The following is an 8,322-nucleotide window of genomic DNA, read 5'->3' as shown; positions in this document are numbered from 1 at the left end:
CAGCAGCAGCTATGATGATGGTAGTAGAAGCACTCCTAGCAACTTGCCAAAAGCTGCTACCAGACAAAGAAAGAAGAAAAATTCTGACAGTGAGGATGAAGATTTTCTTGTTGAGGAAGAGGTAACTTCCAAGAAGAAAGTGCTTAAGAAGGAATATGCTGCAGCTGCCACCACCAAGCCTAGTATTCAAAAGAAAGCACCTGCTAGGAGGAATCCAATGTCAAAGCCTAGAAAAGTTCCAACTCAAGAGATAGTGCAATTCACTCTTGAACAATCTGATGTTGAGGCTAGAGATGGAAATAAGAAGAAGAGGGCCAGAACTACAACTGCTAGAGTGCTTGGAAGACCTTCTATGAGAAGAAATGATGAGGAGGAGGAGGAAGAGCAAGCAGAAGCACCCCCTGCCAAGACACAAAAGCTCATGAGTGATGCTATGAAGTCTGCTGCTGCTCCCTCCAATCCCAAGCCCAAAGCTCTAGCTCAAGCACTGAAGCCCACAGCTCCAAAGAGATCCACCAGAAACATATCAACAGTAGAGAAGAACAAGGCCCTAGTGCCTGAGGTCCAAGAGGATGAAGAGCCACCAGTGCTCCAGAAACTGAAGCCAAAGATTCCAGACATAATGATGATCATCCAGTGGCTGAAAACATGAAGCTAAGAAAGGATGCAGGTCTGAGACAATGGATAAAGAATGATCCATATGCCACAAGGAGGAAGACTGTTGTTGACTATCGTTTTCATACCAGAGAACAACATGACTTCTATGAGACTGTGTTGCTGGATAACAAGCCCATTGTATGTGACATGAAATGGGTTGATTGGGAATACATTGATGAAAATTAAGATTATTTTCCTCATGCACATGAGAGCTTCAGGCTGAATGAAGTTGATGATTTTGTTGGATAGAAGCTCACCAAGTGGAATGATGAGATGATTATGCAGTTTTATTCCACTGCACACTTCTATCCAGATGGGAAAATAGTGTGGATGAATGAGGGCACCAGATACCAGTCATCTATCTATGAGTGGGATGAGTTCATCAATGCTCCACAGGAAGATGAAGATGGTCTTGATGTGTATAGCAAACCTAGAAAGGATCACAACTCTATGGCAAACATGTACAAGCCTATTCCAGATGCATCATTGGAAACTCACAAACTTGGATCAATCTACTACATGCTTGTTGTACTGACCACCATGAACACCATCTTGAGGCATACTTTGTTGCTCAAGTCAGGAGATCACAAAATGATACGTGGGCATTCCATCAACTTGCTACACCTATTTGATGTTCCCCAAAAGTTGAAGGTCATGAGCTTAATAGTTGAGACAGTCAAGATGACAGCGGCTGACCAGAAAAGGTCTTGTGGACATGCTCCACATATTCAGATGTTGATTAATTCCAAAGTTGGAACTGGGACATATCTACTTGAAAAGAGCATTTACCTCTTAGGCCTGATTTTGAGGACAATGAAGTTGTCAGAGATGCATCACATCCTACATCTGCTGAGGCCCAGGAGAAGATTGAGAAGGCAAAGGCTGCAAAAGCAGCAAGTGCTCCAGATGCATCAATTGTGAATCCAAGACGAAACAACATCAACTCACATATCTGCTAGAAGCCACCCTGAGGATTGAGAAGAGTCTGGCCAACTTGACTAAGAATCGGGAGAGCTTAGAGAGGATTGTTGAGAGCAATATGTATGACCTAGATGTTACGGTCACAGAGATTCAGACTATAGTTGAGAAGCTGAGGGATGATGCTGAGGACAATGATGACAGACCCACTACAGACAGATTCCAGTCAATGCCTGGGGCACAGAGGTCTTCTGCCGAGCCAGTTGTAGACTTAAGACCTGCTCATTCTGCTCCTGCCACCACAGCCACTGTTGCTCCTCCAGTATCTACTCCACCAGCTCCAGAGACATCAGCTGATGCATTTGCAGATGGACTCCTCCCAACGCCGTCTATGCACACCAGAGCTACAAGCCAGAAGACCCCTTCAGGAGCTCCCGGAGATCGTGCCTAGAGTGCCGCATAGCACTATGCGTTTTCAAACTTTTTGCTAACTTGTTGTCGAAGGGGGAGAAAGTGTATAGATCATAGGCTTCGAGAGAGAGAGAGTCTTTTGCTTCTTTGTTGGTTCTTATTTGCATTGCTACTTTGGTTGGTTGTTACTACTTATGCTACTAGTGTGTTATGCTCGTGAGATTCTTGTGTGATCATGTGTTTGATAATACTATGCTTAATGTGTGCTTGCATGTCTATCTCTATGATTATTTGTGTATGATCAATCACTTGTATCTTTCGTGATGAGTGCATGTTATTTAATTCTTATCATTTTGTGCGCTCCACCAAGATGTATGTGACATGGAAGAGTGACCCATGATCCTAATGCATTTTCATTCAAACACAATTTCTTAATAATGCACAAATTTAGGGGGAGCTCTTGCTTATCACATACTTCTCAAAGAGACGATGTATTTCATTCTTTATCATTTATCGAAGCTTTGATCTATATGTTGTCATCAATTACCAAAAAGGGGGAGATTGAAAGTGCAACTAATCCCTGGGTGGTTTTGGTAATTCATAACAACATATAGCTCATTCAACTAATATTCTTTCAAGCTAAATATTTCATAGAGTTCAATGAATGTCATGGCATGGACTAGGAATGTGGACCCCTCAAAATGCTAAGGACACATATTGGCAAAAGCTCAAGACTCTGCATTTCTATTTTTAGTGATCCAAGATCACATTGAGTCCATAGGAAAGTCAATACTATTAAAAGGGGATGAGGTGTTGTTTAATGGCTTGCTTGCTCAAAGTGCTTAGTGATATTGCTCCAAAGCCCCCAGCCACTTTCTCATTCCAAATATGTCCAAAATCCAAAGTCAAACTCAGCCCCACTGATTTATCCTATCCAGATCCACCGAGTTCATATGACATAGCCACTGCTAGAAACCCTAACAGTTCGATTACACCAATACGGATCTCGGTCTCACCGAGATGGCCTTGCCAACGCTTTGTGACTTGTTGCATTTATTTCAGTCTCATCGAGTTGGCTTGACATTCGCTCTGTTGCTTATTGTTTCATTTCGGTCTCACCGACTTGATGCAATTGGCGCCATCGAGTTGATTTTTTCCCTAAGCCCTAGCACATCGGTCCCACTGACTTGTTCCAGTCGGTCCCACCAAGATTCCTAGTGTTCACATTTTGAACTTAATCGGTCTCACCGAGTTCTTCTATTCGGCCTGACCGAGTTGGGTCAAATGTGTGTAACAGTTGGATTTTGTGTGGAGGCTATATACACCCCTCCACCCCCATCTCCATTTGCGAGAGAGCCATCAGAATGTGCCTACACTTCCAGCATACATTTTCTGGGAGAGAACCACCTACTCATGTGTTGAGATCAACATATACCAATCCTACCACAAGAATCTTGATTTCTAGCCTTCCCCAAGTTGCTTTCCACTCAAATCATCTTTTCACCATATCCAAATCTATGAGAGAGAGTTTAGTGTTGGGAAGACTATCATTTGAAGCAGAAGAGCAAGGAGTTCATCATCAACACACCATCTATTACCTTTTGGAGAGTGGTGTCTCCTAGATTTGTTAGGTGTTGCTTGGGAGCCTCCATCAAGTTATGGAGTTCAACCAATAAGTTTGTAAGGGCAAGGAGATCGCCTACTTCTTGAAGATCTACCCTAGTGAGGCTAGTCCTTCATGGGTGATGGCCATGATGGGATAGACAAGGTTGCTTCTTTGTGGACCCTTCGTGGGTGGAGCCCTCCGTGGTGTCGCGCTGCTGTTACCCTACGTGGGTTGAAGACTCCATCAATGTGGACGTACGATAGCATAACTTATTGGAACCACGCAAAAAATCTTCGTGTCTACATTGTGTTTGTCTTCTCCAAACCCTTCTCTTTACCTGCATATGCAATGTGTTACAGTCTGTTGCTATATTCTTAGAATTGTATGTGTAGATTGATTGCTTGACTTATGCTAATTGCTAAAATTTGCCCACAACTAAAATTGGGAAATGATAGATTTTTATTTGGTCAAGTAGTCTAATCACCCCCCTCTAGACCTACTTTCAATCCTACAATACAAAAGCGTTAAGTGACTAATGTGTTGATGAGCGTACATAGGAGAATAGTCCCTGAAGATTTGATTTAACCGGAGAAAGACGGCCCCTAAAAATGTATCTCTTCAAGTGAAGAATTTGGTGCGGCCTTTGAAGAAATTGAAGTGAAGAACTGGAAGTGTGAAGACTTTTATTTTCGTAGCTTCTTTCTTCTTATTTGAGTCATAGAAAAAACCGTATTGTTAAAGGAGGCCTAGGTGATACATATATCGTATTTCCGAAGTGATTCTCAAACCTATACACACTCTTGCCGCTTGGAGTGAAGCCTTTGGAAATCTCCGGTAGAGCTGACGAATTTTCTAGTGACAGGGATGCAATTCTTTTGTTCACTCACGAATTCGGTCAGACTGGGAGTTAGGAGTTCGCCAGTGCGATCTGCCTATCGTGAGGAAATTGAGTGCCCCGATGAATTTGAGAGTACAAATTTCCGACCGTTGCTGCGCTGAATGCCAGCTGTCAAGTGGATTCTTATCTTGATAACGGTCATGTCCAAAGGGGCATTTATGACAATTCTTGTCAGGTTGCTCCCTGGCTGTAAATGGCCACCCCCTACAACCACTTGTCGGTTGGATGCTCTAGAGAGAACTTGACACTTGTCATTTGAGAGCAACCCTTCATGTGACGACTTCGTGAGAAACCAAAATGAGTAAAAACGCAACCAGAGCCAAAGTGATTGAACATCCTGAAAAGTTTGATCTGTGTGATCTAATGCCTGTTACCTTTGAAATTGTCATTCTTCCAGACGGTATAGCATCATATTCTGAGCACCCAAGAGTAATTGTGGCGTGCCGCTAAACAAGTCCGTGAAGGTTTTTAAAGTCTACCTTGAAGACTTAACATACTTCATGCTTCATGAAATTCAGGAAATCACAAACACAATACAACCATTTTTTGCTTCATGCTTCATGAGAAGGAGCTGGATAGCTAGGGTTCTGAGCAACTTACCCAAGCATGCGAGGAGCTAGCCAGGGAGCCTTCAGCAGAGAATACAGTAGGATCGCGGAGCTCCCTTGCAGCTCTAGTCCGCGGAATCAGCTTGCCGGTGAAACGGTCCGATTTGGCTTGCCTACCATTGGATGGAGCACCAGAGCTTCGATCCATGTCGGCCGACAATATAGACCACATTATGTGGTGAGTTGCCATGGCGCGGGGAGTTGTACGGGGGCGATGTTGCGTCGGCGGGCGGCGATGGTAGAGGCAATGTTGCGTCGGCGGGGGCGGGGGCGGTGGTACACGCGATGGTACGTCGGCGGCGGCGATCCACTCCTCGCCCTGGCCTCGGGCGGGTGCAGAGGAGCTACAGTTGAGGTGGGGATTTTGCTTCCACATTCAACGGTTGCAGCAACGCGGAGGAAGGCAATGGGAGGTGTTATTCCTGCTGACACGTGGCTTCAATCCAACGGTCGCGCGTTATTAAATCTGACGGTTGTTTTGCAGGATGTTAATTGGGGGTTTAGCAGGCGGATGACGCCTAGCAGCCGCCGGCAAGGGCAATTTTGCATACGGACAGAACTTCGGTTGGATCAATGGCTCACACAAATCATCTCTGCCTCTGAGATTTCACATGGAGTGCATGCCTCCCGTGGCTAAATTTCAACCCTTTTCTGAAAGTTAGTCCAGATCTGATCCTAGTTTGTAAAAATTTCGGGATCTGATCCTTTTCTTACCGCCAAAGTCTATGGCGGTAGGGTATAACATCCTACCGTCAAGGACTAACCGCCAAGGACCCTGGCGGTAGGGTTGCACGCCCTACCGCAAAATTTTCCTAAGTATGAAACACAGTGCGTGCTCATGTCTATCGCCGGGCACCTTGGCGGTAGGATTTACATGCTACCGCCAGCCTGTTTGGCGGTTGTTGGTACCCTGGCAGTAGCCTGTTACACCCTATCGTCATGAACCCTGGCGGTACAAAATAATCAGATCCTGAATTTTTTATAAACTAGGATCGGATCTGGACTAACTTTTATAAAAGGGTTAAAACACGAACTATAGCTGGCCAAACGGGCCGGGCTAAACAGGCCGGCCCGCGAGCACGCCGGCACGGCCCGCCATGGGCCAGGCACGGCACGGGTTAAACGGGTCGTGCCCGGCACGCGGCACGCCTTGGGCCGTGCCTGGGCCTGGAGCCTGGGCACGCGGGCCGGCACGGCATGGCCCGTTTAATTTTTTTATATATTTTTTAGATTGTTTTATATATATATACCTAAAATACAGCCCAACAGGTCTAAAAACCAGCCCAGCAGGCTGAAAATGTGCAGCCCAGCGTGCTAAACGGGCCATCGGGCCGGCCCGTTTACTAATCAGGCCGTGCCTGGGCCAAGGAGCAGCGCCCGTGGGCCGGCACGGCACGGCCCGGCTATTAAACGTGCCATGGCGGGCCGTGCCGGGCCAGGCACGATTAGCACAGGCCGTGCCGTGCCGTGCCGGGCCGGCCCGTTTGGCCAGGTCTGACACGAACCGCCTCTCGTTGTTACCCGATTGGATGAAGGACGCCGCTTCCAGCCCCGGTCACTAGCCCCACTAGCAGCTACTCGATGCATTGCACGGACCGCCCCACGAGCCGCCGCGTGCCCCAGCGACAAACTCCCAACCCCGCGTACCTCGCGTGCCTGCACACGGCACCGTGGTGACTCCTCATAGTTTGTTCCTTTAGAGAGGCGTCAGGAGCCGCTGGCCAATGGTGCGTCGATACGCCGGCGCGTGTTTGCCTTCGTCCGGGCTGTGCCGCGACGTTGTACTACCCCGCTCCTTGGTACTACACCAAGGGAGATAATTGCATCTATAGTCCTCGTAGTCGCAGGCAACGTCCAACTTGATCCTGGAACTTGCGTATTGCTTTAATACGGTTCCGGTACATGAAAATACATGATCAATACGATTCCTGAGGTTGAAACAACAGTCCTAGCTCTACATGTTGCATACGTATGTCGTATTTGCGTAGGAGACACGTGGGCAAGAAAGAAAAAACCCACCAGAACGAAACGTGGGCAGTGGGCCGAGAAATAAGAGGAAAAAAAGGGCGGACCCTGGGATTCGAACCCGCACAGTGCGTGCTCATGTCTATCGCCGGGCACCTTGGCGGTAGGATTTACAGGCTACCGCCAGCCTGTTTGGCGGTTGTTGGTACCCTGGCAGTAGCCTGTTACACCCTATCGTCATGAACCCTGGCGGTACAAAATAATCAGATCCCGATTTTTTTATAAACTAGGATCAGATCTGGACTAACTTTTATAAAAGGGTTAAAACACGAACCGCCTCTCGTTGTTACCCGATTGGACGAAGGACGCCGCTTCCAGCCCCGGTCACTAGCCCCACTAGCAGCTACTCGATGCATTGCACGGACCGCCCCACGAGCCGCCGCGTGCCCCAGCGACAAACTCCCAACCCCGCGTACCTCGCGTGCCTGCACACGGCACCGTGGTGACTCCTCATAGTTTGTTCCTTTAGAGAGGCGTCAGGAGCCGCTGGCCAATGGTGCGTCGACACGCCGGCGCGTGTTTGCCTTCGTCCGGGCTGTGCCGCGACGTTGTACTACCCCGCTCCTTGGTACTACACCAAGGGAGATAATTGCATCTATAGTCCTCGTAGTCGCAGGCAACGTCCAACTTGATCCTGGAACTTGCGTATTGCTTTAATACGGTTCCGGTATATGAAAATACGTGATCAATACGATTCCTGAGGTTGAAACAACAGTCCTAGCTCTACATGTTGCATACGTATGTCGTATTTGCGTAGGAGACACGTGGGCAAGAAAAAAAAAACCCACCAAAACGAAACGTGGGCAGTGGGCCGAGAAATAAGAGGAAAAAAAGGACGGACCCTGGGATTCGAACCCGCACACTGTGGCACATACCTGCGCGAGCAAGCCATCGGAACAAGCACATGATATTGTACATAACGGGATGCAAAACTTATTAGTATGTGCGTTCTTGTCTTTTAGAAAAATCCGTGAATTTATAGAATGTTTATGAGTTTTTAAAATACGTTCATCGATTCAAAAAATGTTCTAGCTAAAAAAAATTAAAGGTTCGTGTCTAAAAAGAATGTCCACGATTTTGTAAAAATATATTTGAAACAATGTACGGGAATTTTAGAAAATTCCAAAAAAAATCCGTCACAAATAAAAACTGTTTCAGAATACGAAAATTTGTTCCAAAATTTCATAATTTTTTATTTA

Source organism: Triticum dicoccoides, chromosome 3B (genome assembly GCF_002162155.2).
Source record: "Triticum dicoccoides isolate Atlit2015 ecotype Zavitan chromosome 3B, WEW_v2.0, whole genome shotgun sequence".
Taxonomy (NCBI): Eukaryota; Viridiplantae; Streptophyta; class Magnoliopsida; order Poales; family Poaceae; genus Triticum; species Triticum dicoccoides.
The sequence above is the reverse complement of the archived record's forward strand: the minus strand, read 5'-3'. Positions refer to the sequence as shown.